At 39.7% G+C, this 13,063-nt stretch overlaps 1 long non-coding RNA gene across 1 annotated transcript; it reads right to left on the minus strand.

Annotated features, from left to right (window-relative positions):
- Positions 1–363: 363 nt before the first annotated feature.
- Positions 364–13,032, minus strand: LOC116959123. Its single transcript, XR_004405656.2, has 2 exons — positions 12,737–13,032; positions 364–575 (listed from the first exon to the last, which is right to left on the minus strand). It is a non-coding gene; the product is annotated as an uncharacterized LOC116959123 (long non-coding RNA).
- Between the last annotated feature and the right edge of the window lie 31 nt (positions 13,033–13,063).

Here is a 13,063-nt window from a genome sequence, read left to right on the forward strand (position 1 = left end):
CCAACTGCCTCCTGGGCTGTATTAACAGCATTGCTAGCAGGTTGAAGAAGATGATCCTTCCCCTCCACTCACCACTGATGAGACAGAACTTGTTTGCTGGGTCCAGTTCTAGGCTCCCCAGCACAAGACATGGACTCACTGGAGCAAGTACAGCGAAAGGGCATTAAGATGATTTAGAGACTGGAACATCTGACATACAAGTTCGGACTGTTCAGCCTGTAGAAGAAAAGGATCAGAAGGATCTTAACAATGTCTATAAAGACCTGACTGGGAGAGTAAAGAGGAAAGAGCCAGGCTCTCCTCAGTAGTACCCAGTGACAGGACAAGAAGCAAAGGGCACAAATTGAAATATAAGAAATTCCATTTACATATAAGAAAAAGCTTTTTTACTGTCAAAGTGGTCAAACACTGGCAAAAGTTGTCCAGAGAGGCTGTGAAATCTTCAACCTTGTTGATACTCAAAACCGAACTGGACAAGGTCCTGGGCAACCAACTCCAGGTGACCCCGCTTTGAGAAGCAGAGGTAAAGTAGATGATCTCCAGAGGTGTCTTCCAGGCTGAACTACTCCACAATTCTGTAAACAGTAATGTAGGTAACAACATAAAAACCTTAATTATGCCAGAAAATAGCAAGGTTACCTCATTCTTGTAACATTTATGTTCTGAAAACCACACAAGCAGCTTTAACAGAATAATTGACTCAAGAAGTCAGTTGGGTTTCTTAGAAAATCTACTTCCACAGTGCCTTCAGAGCACTTCATAAAACATATCTTCATGGGCTTTGAAACAGAGTTAATAAGAATCTCTTTGAATTGAAAAAAGACTACTTTAGTCTGACAAAATATTAATAGCAAGCAGGGCTGTTTTGTATATGATGACAAGTCACTGAACAAACACAACCATGGGAAGTTCTACTTTGGAAGAACGTTATTCTCCACACTCTTTCTCCTGTCTAGGAAGTCAATAGGAGCTGTACCTGAAAAAACATTTTCTACTCCATGCATTAATTCAGCACAGACTGTGCAAGAAAACAACAAGCAAAACAGAGCAAACGTACTCTTATCTGGTCTTGGTTTTTCTGGCTAATCTGAATCTGTAGAATATAGCATGGACTTCACTCACTACCTACAAATACTGCTCAAAACTCTAAGTTTAACTAATACCTCTCTGACACTCTCCCTTTCAATATGAATACTTTTAATTAAAAATAAAAATAAAATAAAATTTAAAAACAAAGAAAACCAAACTTCCAAAATCCTCTAAATCATCTGAAACAATAATTTCCTATAAAAATGACAAATTGACAAGTTGCAGGAACTTTTGAGTAGACAGTGTTTCCTTGAACTAACAGATTTGTTCCCTTACAGAAGTTTTCCCACAATAGCTTTATTGGAGATGATCAGCTTATTTGTGTTAGAGAGAATATGGATTAAAAGCTATGGTACAGATCTAGTAGGAGCAGTAAGTCTAACAAATTAGTTTATTTGTGAGGGGATTTGTTGTTAGTTCTTATTTTACTTATACTATTACGATTTTTGAACCTACTAACTTCTGAATGATCAGTTCTGCAAGGATATGCTTCCTGTTACAACTTGTGTATTAAGATTGGTTATTATGTCATAATGAATGTCACATTACCATTTTAGTTTCTGAAGTTCCTGCAAAAATATCATGCTCCATTGTGCATCATATAAAAGTAAGGAAACTTGTTTATATAATATATTTTATTATGTAATGTATATGTTCTGTTTTTTCCATGTGGTATTTTTTAACTTTTAGAGTAGGTCTTCTGTGTTGGGAAATCTGTTTTTACAGTTAGTTGAATGTGGTATTTTACAGAGGAAATATATTAATCCTCTTTTTATGCAACATGTACATTTGCTGCTCCTTACAGGTGACACATTTGCAATACACTGACTGAATCTGTATCGCTTATTACTCTGTACGGGAAACAAACCAGACCCAGGAGCTTACTATTTACAACAGACAGCACATTTCAAATATTTTAATGTAATAGAGATAATACGATGAATTTAAGGTTACATAACAATCTTACCGCAGCCATCTCTTGGCTTATATATTAAGGAAAAACAGATGGAAGCAAGAACTGGTGAAGAACTGGTAATTTGTGCAATACAAACAACATGATTGAGTACAGGGAGAACAGCATGTGGAAGGCAGAGAGATAAGAGGGAAAATACGCACAGAGTGCAAGTAAGGTAGGGACCAGAAAAAGAAACTAGAAAGCAAAAAGAAAATTAAAATAGTGCTGGAATTATGCAGGATAAAAAGCTTTAATTTTATACAGAAGAGGAAGAGTGCCCAATAAAGTGGTGCCAGAAGTTTTTGCCAGACTACAATAAAATTGTGTCCAAATGGAGACAATACACATGTAATTATGAATTAAACTATGAAAAAATGTAAAATTCAGAGATTTTTTTCCTCTATCATTTGAGTTTTGGGTAGATTTTGGAAGTTAACCATGTGTTTGATGTTATCTCATACTTCCCCATTTCATTTTCACATCTTATGTAGTTTCAATTATCTGACTACTTCATTAACAATCCTTGTAGCTTTACCGTTTTGGTTCCATTCATGTAGGCAGTAGACAGGTGATACCCACAAATCTTCTCCATTCTTTTCCAAGCTACTTTGTATTTCCTTTTTCTGTCATCACATTCCTGTACAGCTCATTTCCTCTGAATTAGTGTACTGAACTAGGGCAAGAAGCAATGAGCACAAATTGAAACACCAGAGGTTCCTCCTGAATATCAGGAAACACTTTTTCATTGTGAGGGTGACCAAGCACTGGCACAGGTTGCCCAGAGAGGTGGTGCAGTCTCCATCCTTGGAGATACTCAGAAGACATCTGCCCGTGGTTCTGGGCCACCTACTCTAGGTGGCCCTGCTTGAGCAGGATGGTTGGATCAGATCACCTCCAGAGGTCCCCTCCCACCTCAAGCATTCTGTGACTCTGTGATGTCTTATTTCCAGTGAATCTATTCAATCTTCCTTTTGCCATTCCATTTAATTTATTTTATTCAGTTCTATTTACTACTCTGGTTTATAATCTCTGTGTATCACTCTGCCCTTCCAGCAACCGTATTTCTGACTTCTCTTTGGGAGTGTTCCCAGAGCAATTGCTGAAGGTGCAATGAAGCTTTCAGAAAAAGAGAATTACCTGAGGTGTAATAGCCCAAAATGACCCCACAGGGTGAGACAACTGATTCCAGTAAGTGATGAGGACTGCAGGACAGAGGGCATGAAGGACAGACATCTAGGTAAATATTTAAATCATCACTAAAACAATTGTTTTAGTTTTTTCTCTTTTCACAGCAGGAAAACCTGAAGGGTTTAATTATGCAAACTTTCGATAGATGGATGATGCCCTGTTCTGTGAAGACACCACATTAGCCTCAGCTGATGTTGATCCTGAAATGTGAAATGTAGTTATTCTTTTGCTCTTGCATGAGAATGATAACCATTACTGTATTTATTCACCAAAATCCTATTTGCACTTTCTTCAAATTCCAGATCTTAATTTTATTTTACTTTCATGTATGGCATGATTGTTAACTGAGAATTATTTTATTAAAGTTTGATATAATCTGTTACGCCTTGTAGTATTTTAACTTTAAAAATACTGTATAAAGTCCCTGAAATAATTTAATTTTGGACTTACAAAAATCAGAACAATTCGAAAGAGCAATTCATACACTGGGTGAGTTACAACCTTAAGTTACCTGTCTCTTCCCATATTCTAACACGAGCACCATATAAAACTGAGTTAAGTTCAACTAGGTGCCTAAAGTTACAAGAGGAATAGTGGAACAGGGGCTCTGGGTTATGAAGCTCCAGAACAGCATAAGGGCATGAACATGGGGTGGGATTCACCTCACCAGACCCTGTTGTTTGTATAAAGTAGATGTCAATATGAAAGCTAGTCAGCCTAGCCTCTCCCTATTGTCAATCTGGGAAGAAATAGGCACTTTGAGGGAATAGCTCATCTTTTCAGATATCTACTTCAGAATGATACAGATTGTGTACTAGAAGTACCTTCTTTGCTTTGAATATAATGGGAGCCCATGGGAACTAGTTAGGTATAGATATTTACAAAGTTGGCACCAACATTTGGCCAGCTGAACCTTACCCCTTCTGTTGGATCTGTAGAAGTCTTAAAGGTATTAATATATTTTCTTAAGTCTTGATAAATTGTAGTATTTAGGAGATGGCATAAAGATATCCTAACAAGATAATACCATATATAATAAAAACCTATAATGGAAAGTAAACAGATGTTACTGAAAAGAATTACACATTATTCAGAAACTTCATCTGCTATTTAAGGGTCATTTTCTGTTCTCTGCTTGTTTCTTCATTATTTTTAACAGTGTTACACATCAAAGCTTAAAAATCCCTTGTGCCAATATAATTTTGCAGTTATTAGAATTCATTTTGCTTTATGGGTAATGGTCCAGAAACAAGACATTTCTCACCACGTCTAACACAAAAACATCTTAAATGTTCAGCCAAATCTTCAGTATTGTGCTACAGCAAGCACTGAATGAGGAGACATATTTCCCAGGTCAGAACATTCCAGCTAAACCTCTGATCCATTAAGAAGTCCACAGGAAGGCGACATGCAGGGAAATTCTTGGCTTTGTACCCAAGGAAATTAGAAGGCAAAGCCTGATAAACAGAGTCAAGATTTGAAGGCTGGTGTCCTGAACCACAGCAGGTTAGAAAGGCCTGTTCTAGATGAAGAAAATTAAAGGTCATGCTTATCTTTCTGCCAAACAAAGCTTTAGCAATTTAAAAGTCCAGACTTTGAAAACACAATGCAGGTTTTCACTTCTCTTTTATTTCCACAGATGTACCACCTCCTGCCATCTCCATAAATCTCTCTTCTAATCCCTTCAAACACTAAACTAGTCATCTGTGTAACCTCACCTCCGTGTCAGTGAAAACTGTCCTCTTGCAGTAATACTTGCAGACTATATAAACTCTTTTCTGGGCTTGGCATCAAAGGGAACAAAAAGGAGAGGAGGAAAAATATGAGTGGTATCTTCATAACAAATGACTAAATAAAGAAAATATATACAAGATGTCCTTGTTTAGAGAACTATGAGGGATATCACAGTTTGACACCTTGTACTAAGCCTGCCGGAATCACAGCTTCCTGGACCTGAAATTAATTTCTTCGTTAGTCTCCTTCTCTTTGCCAGTCTTTACATTAAAAAATGGAAAAATAATTTGGCTTAATTTCTTGCTTCACTTCAGCAAGAATCTGTACAGGTTTTTTAGTTAAACGTTAACTGTGAAGTCAGTAGAATAACCTGATTTATATAAAGTTTAAAGAAAAAAAAAAGTATCTCTCATTAAAAAAAAAGTCTGATAGACTCAGCGCTTTATGAATAATTAAACTGCAGTAGGAGCTGAATCAGGACTCTTGATGTTGTTTTTTTTTTTTATCATGGCTGCACATAAGGGATGAAATTTTGGTCTCTCACTGAATTTTCACAGACTTAGCTACAATTTAATTCTGCACATAAAGCACAACCTGCTTAAGATGTGAAACAGAATATAAGAAAGCTACCCTGCAAAAGCACCTCAGTTGGATTTGTATTTATGCTCTACAGAATAAAAGAATACTACAATGAAAATGTTCTTAGCCTGAATTTATGCCTCTGTACAATTTTATGTTTCACTATATGAGTCTGCAATACATCTGTGTACTTTGTCCAATTCTCTAAATCATCTTGTAAACAAGGTGATTTTATCTCCAGTAGCAAGATAACCCATTGTAGTACATAATGGTAGTAAAAATAAAAGATAGAACTGCACAGCCTGATGATGGACTCAACGAAATCAACACACAGGAAAGCTTACTGGATAAAAGAATCCGCATAATTAGATGAAAATACAGATTGAGGCATCTCGGAGCAGCCTGATCAGATCACAGAATTTGCTGCTTGCAGCAGACAGGTAATAAAGGTACACGTTTTTTCTGAGACTGATGACTGACAAATACAATCTTTTCACAATTCACCACAACACAGTTAATAAAATATTCTGTAAAACCCTAAGATAACTGTGTTTGCTACCTATATGAGCAAAAAGGATTTTGACAGAGCTAACAATTATGGGAAAAGGTTAAATCTGTAGATCTGGACACACTCTCTTTATATCCATATCTTCCCCCAAAATGTCTTTCCTCACCAGAGGGATGGGAGCCCTCCAGATTTGAAGAACTGCACTTTATCAGACACTCTCAAATCAAAAGATGGAATTATGCCCAATTAAAACATAATTATGATGGACATGAATCTTATGGAAACTAAAAGCATTTCCTGTATAATAAAATCAAAATATCACATAAGCGTTGCTGTCACTAACAAAAATGTCGTCATTCTCATAATGACAGAAGATACATAAATCATACTACTTCTAAGATGAATGGGAAACCTGGAAAATTATTCAAAGTTAAAGAAATTTCAAATAAATTCTGGAAAACGGGACACAGTACATATATATAATGGAGTTATCCACTTATTGCATAAATCAAATTCCAAGAGAAAAAAATGTCTGATAGAAGAAAGAATACCCACTTTTGGTTCTTTCAGGCACTTTTTCCTGCTAAATACTTACTATCCTTTTGATTTAAAGATTTTTTCATAATTACTTTTTCAAAGCAATTTAAAAAACAAAACAAAACAAACAAACAAACAAAAAACAACAAAAAAAAAACCACACCAAACCTTCATATGTGGAAGAAGAAAAACTATCTACAGCTGACAAATACATCCAGTGCTGATGCTTCAAAGACTAATCCTTGGTTTGGTATACGCTTATCTGTACTAACACACACATCAAAGAAAACTTCTGAAGTCTAGAGACCTAGCATTATGATTTCTATATGACTAATATGACATTTGTATGCGATCTTCTGACAGATTCTTTTTGTAAAATGTTTGTGACATAAGGGAACTGTAATAGGTTTTTAATTATTATTTTGTTAAAGGAAAATTATGAAGGTGTGTTAACTTGTCTGATTAGTAACTTTGCACTGCATTCCTAAAGTGCTATAATCTTCCTCTATTTTTGGCTTAGCAATGCTTTTTTAAAAGCCTATGTATGCCTATATTTTACAGAGAAACCCACTGACACAGTACCTAAAACTGCTTCTGTCTCACACAGGCTGCAGGCTTATGAAGGTGGAAACTCCCTGTTTAAGGGAGGTTGTTTTCTCACTGGTAGATAGCAACTGGCTAGTTTACACAGGCTAGATTTATGTTCTATGTTACACCACTATTTCTGGTTTTTTTTTAAAAAAAAAAAAAAAAAAAAAAAAGAGATAAAATAGAATCTGTAATTGTTGAGGAGTAAAAAATTAGGGCAACCCAACTACAGCCAATGTGCTCAGGCAAAGCAGTCAATCTAGCCTAATGCTGCAGCTCATAGCCTTGGACTACAGAAACCCTGGCAAAGGAAGGTGCACAAAGTCAGATTTTCAGGTTCTGCAATAAAAACAACCTAGAGATCATGCACCGCTATTGCTTGCTTTCTTGAGGGCTGGATTTCCTACAGAAAGATTCCACCAGATCAAGCAGGAACAGACTCTCTCTGTGAAAAGCAGCTGACTCCTGCCAATGCAGCAGGATTCTGCGGCCGAGGAGGTGCCTCTGCCCAATGGGAAGTCACAGGTCGCCACTGATGAGCTTGACCTGGATCAGCAGGAGAGATGAGACACAACACCATGCTGAGCCAAAGGCGGGTTAGGGGGATGTACCCACCAGAGGAGGATCCCAGCCCCCTGACTATAGGAAATGATATCAAGAGGAAGCCTTATCCCATGTTTTCCTACTGACAGAAGAGGAAGATCTTGTTGCCTCCTCCGGTCGCCGACCACAATGACTTGCCTCCTCTGATGTGTCAGCTCAGACCTTTCCCTGAGCTGACCCCACACCATGAGCCAGCAGTGAATCATCCACACGTTCTGCTGATTTGAACCGCCTCACTAGTGGGTCCACCAACCAACAAAGCCAGAGCAAGGAACAGCAAGCAGGCAGGAGGCCAGGAACAGTGAGGCAGAAGTGGGGATAAAAACAGGACCTTTTTCATGGGGGTTAGCACTGCTCTAAGTCACACATCTGGTAAAACCACAGCCTCAAAAAGCAAGAGGAATTGGACTGTTACTGGTGTGCTCCATGTGGAAGTAGCTGGTAGGAGAAACACTGTGTTTCCTTTGCCTCCCTCTCTCCCTCCTGTAACAGGTTGCTTGGCAGTGCTCATTTGTTTAATTAACTGAGAGCCTAGGAGAAAACTTTGCTGAGTGCTAAGATGTCATTTTCTGGGTACCTGATAAAAGGCTTATTTCAGTGCTTTTTCAGCAAAGCTGCATGAAGTTAGTTCCTTATCAAGTCCCAACTGACAAGGCTAAAAGCATGTTTTGCAGGTGAGAGATATTTTAGTGGGCTTCATAAAATTTCAGAGTTGATACTTCCATAGACTTCTTAGGATGGATGCTTGTGTGGTAACCTTCCTCTACATGGCCACTTGCTTTGTAGCATAAATTTAGTGTTCTTCAAATGGCACATGCACTGATGAATGTTAGAAATACATACAAAGGTTAAAAGATTTTAAGACACACTGTGTGCTTCAGAAACAAAGAAGAAATCTTTCAAAAACACAAACACTGCAGCTTGATTTTATGGCCAAACTCTGAACTGTGGACATGTTTACTTGTTGCTGGATGAGCAGGAAACTGTGATTCCCAGTTCTGGCTGCTCTAAATGAAAGCACACCAACATACTGTATCTAACGGACTGCAACAAGGGAAAATAGGAAACAAAGCAGGAATAAACAGGCTAAATAACATTGCTTTAAATACAGTTGTCCAGCACACTGCACTCTATTTTGTAGGTAGAAAGTGCATAGAAAATACCATCAAAGAGCTTTTTTCCCCCTGTTGCCTGTAAGTAAAATAATTATGGTAATTAATTATGGCAATTCAGCAAATGTTTATTAGGAACTTGTATTCAGGCTACAAGTGTCTAGTAAGGAAACGTCTCTGTATAGGATGTAACTACTCAAGAAACAAACACCTCCCTCCACCCTCTATTGTAATTTTACATGTCCCATTTTATGTCAAGAAGTAGTTGCACCTTCCAGAAGCATTTTACCCTTTGCTATGAAGAGTCATCATCTTGTTCAGGCAATTAAAAACCTATCAATAGATCTTGGTAAGGTAATTTTCTTTTTTTGTACCTTTTATATTTCACCTCCTTCCTTATTTTTGTTCATTTCCCTTTTCAACACAATTAAACTTGATCCAGCCAGGTGGCTACCGCTGCAATACAGGCATGTTGGATGAGTAACTCCTACGTATCACAGTACTTTTCTCTCTTACAATGCCATTTACAAATAGAAAGATTTTCCTGAAGTGTTGTCAGAGGTATTTTAATTCACCTCAGTCACACCTTAGCATCCAGAGGGGCTATATTTTTTGTTATTTTCTGATTTGGTTTTTTTAACATTTTCCTGCCTTAAAAGCTTTCTGTTGTACTAATGTGTGTACAAATTGCCAGAAATCCCAACTGTTTTAATTGCTGAAATTGTCATTCCATTTGTCATCTACAGAGCTAGAAAAGCCAAAGCTACATCTCACTGCTATCACACAACATATTTAAGTGTGGGTATGTAAGAGCTGTAGGGAAAACAAATTGCATAAAGAACTCCATTTTTTTCTCTAGCTTCAACCCTGGGGAAAGGAGGCGGACTTCATTGGGATCAGACCAGTTTTTCTTCAGTTGAGGAGAATGTTGTTGTATACAAATCCAGTAGTAATGTACATGCACCTCTAATCCAAGCCTGACTTGTTTGCAGACGGGAGACCAAGTCCCATTAACTCTCACAGCTGAAAGAGAAAACCCATACACATTCTCCTTCCTTTACTCATTGTAAATTCTCAGAAAAAAAATCAACCTTGCTAGCTTTTGAAAAAAAGGTTAGGCAGCATAGTAAAATTATAAATATCCAGCACTGCAGAGGTCTTATTTTTATTAAATCAGTTGGATTCCCGAATCTACATTCAAAGATCCTAACCCTGTGTATTGGGTTTTCGTGGCAAGGTTTTGGTAGCAGGCAGGTTACATGGGTGGCTTCTGTGAGAAGCTGCTGGAAGCTTCCCCCATGTCTGACAGAGCCAATGCCAGCTGGCTCCAAGATGGACCCACCACTGGCTGAGTGCATCAGCAGTGGTGCTAGCACCTATTAAGAAGGAGGGGGGAAAAAACCTGGCAACTTCAGCTGGAAAGAGGAGTGATAATATGTGAGAGGCACAACTCTGAAGACACCAAGGTCAGTGAAGAAGGAGGGGGAGGAGGTGCTCCAGGTGCTGGAGTAGAGATTCCCCTGCAGCCCCTTGTAAAGACCGTGGTGAGGCAGGCTGTGCCCCTGCAGCCCAAGGGGGTACATGGTGGAGCAGATATCCACCTGCAGCCTGTGTAGGACCCCACGCCAGAGCAGGTGGATATCCAAAGGAGGCAGTGACTCTATGGGAAACCCACACAGCTTTGCTGGCAGGAGCGGTCTGTCCCTGAAGGAATGCACCCTGTGGAAAGGATCCACACTGGAGTAGTTTGTCAAGAACTGCAGCCTGTGGGAAGGACTCACGTTGGAGAAGCTTGTGAAGGACTGTCTCCTGTGGGAAGGACCCCATGCTGGAGCGGGGGAAGAGTGTGAGGAGTCCTCCCTTCTGAGGAGGAAGGAGCAGCAGAGACAATGTGTGGTGAACTGACCGCAATCCCCATATGCCCATTCCCCGTCCCCCTGCACTGCTGGGGAGGAGGCAGAGAAATTGTGAGTGAAGTTAAACTTGGGAAGAAGGGAGGGGGGTGGTGGGAAGGTGTTTCTAAGATTTGGCCTTCATTTCTCACTGTACTACTCTGATTTGTATGGTAATAGATTTAAGTTAATTTCCCCTAAATTGAGTCTGGTTTGCCTTTGATGTAATTGCTGAATGATCTTTCCCTCTCCTTATCAATACCCAGGAGTCTTTTGTTGTATTTTCTCTCCCCTGTCCAGTTGAGGAGGGGAGTGATAAGAGCAGCTTTGGTGGGCACCTAGCATCCTGACATTACCATCAAAAAAGGATACCATAAAACTCTTGATGCCTGCTCAGGATACAGCTCCACAGCATCTTAAGCTGACCTAAAGTGCTGTGCGGTATCACTGCCAACCAGACACGCTTCCTCGTATCCTTTGTTGCTGGTTCAGGAAGCTAACCAGATGAAAACCACCTAAAAGTATGGTTCTCTAGCAAATCAGTTCCCTGAACCATGACACTGATGGTCACAAGCGTTGGCTCCTCTGCCTAGCAGAGGTCAAGACCATGTGGCCAGAACACAAGACTACCCAGGCCTCAATTTAGACTGTTCTCAGCATTTTAACACACATACGCTCAAACCAGATTTAACCAAGATTTGGTTACTAAAAGCAGTCCAGCTTCAACAGCATGAAGATTTGCGTGCACCCATTTCCTCAGAGGGGACGTCCTTAAGAGTGAAAGGCTAGAAATTAATTTCTAAAATGATCAGTCTTTTATTTCACATCTGCATTAATGACCTTGGCACAGAAAACAACAATGTGTTAATGAAAGCTACAGATGACAGTTGTATAAATCAAAGACATCACAGAAAAATAACTGATCTTGAAGAGGGCAAGAATAAATATGGGATGACATTTAGCTACACAAAATGCAAGGCTACATGCTTAGAGAAAGCTATTATTTCTAACTTAAGATGTGATCTCCTAGAAGTAGGGGGATGAAAAAGACATGAGATCACTAATGGATTACAAAATGAGCGTGAGCCACCAATGTGATAGTTGTGAAAGGCAGACACAGTAACATAAATGCAGGAGATATAAGGAAATATTAATGCCGTTGTACAAGCTGCTACTGAATTTCTTGTTCTTTTCTGAACTTTTTTCAGGTTGTTTTGTTTTGTTTTTTTAATATTCAAATAAGAGCAACACAACTGTGAGAAGCTGAATTTCATGGCTCGGCACAAAGACAGTCCTTAGGTAAGAAATTAGCTACTCCAATGTGTCAATTGCCTTTTGTATGGTATTTCTTCTACCTTAACCCTAATGAGACCCCAGTTAAAGCGAACACAACAAAGTGCTTTGCCATGACCAGTCTGGCGAGCAATGTGTGATAACAAGCACCTCAGGCTACAATGAAAGCTGTCCTTCCTGCAAACGGTAGAAACTAGAGAAAATAGGAAAGCAGTCTGGCAAAATATTTTCTACTATACTGACATACCCAGAGTTGGAAACTTGGCCATCATCTGTATGAACAGATGAACAAGCACGAAAGACAAAAATTAATTTGCATTTCCATGAATCCTTTAAAATAAATTAGCTTGTCAAAAGTCACAGACGAACAAAACCGAAAACTGCTGGTGTTCTGCCATAAAAGCATCCCATCACTTTCCAAACAAAACCCCCACCTCTGGCTTCCCCACCGCAAGGAAAATGCAAACGATTTGAATATGCAGGCTGTGGGAAACGGTGCATATTTGCATCCGCCTTCCCCTTCCTAACTGCAACAAGCACCTACAGGACATTCCGACTGGAGAGCAACCTCAGGTAACCAAACCCAGCGATGAACCATTCCCCCCCCCCCCCCGCGCATTACGCATATACGTTTGCGCATGTATATAAATACACGCACACACATAAACCTGCGGCTATGTATAAGCACCATTTAAATCCGTCAACCCCTTGCTGGCAGCCGTTGGGAAGAAGGGGGGGCCCGTCGCCTACAGAAACAGTGGGGTCCCAGCACCTGCGTCCTCACTCGGCCGCGGAACATCCTGCGCCACTGCCTTATTAAAAATCCTCACCGTCACTCTCCAGTGCACTTAATCCACGCCTCAGCCTCTCTCGTCCCCGCAGCCAGTCGGGTCCAGAGACAAAGCACCCCGCTTCCCTCCCCGGTAAGGGTCAGCGGGGCGCGTTTAGTTTCGGTTTGCGCTCAGGCGCCCCGCGGGCAGCTGCG

Source organism: Tyto alba, unplaced genomic scaffold, assembly GCF_018691265.1.
Source record: "Tyto alba isolate M040663 unplaced genomic scaffold, T.alba_DEE_v4.0 Super-Scaffold_2, whole genome shotgun sequence".
Lineage (NCBI taxonomy): Eukaryota > Metazoa > Chordata > Aves > Strigiformes > Tytonidae > Tyto > Tyto alba.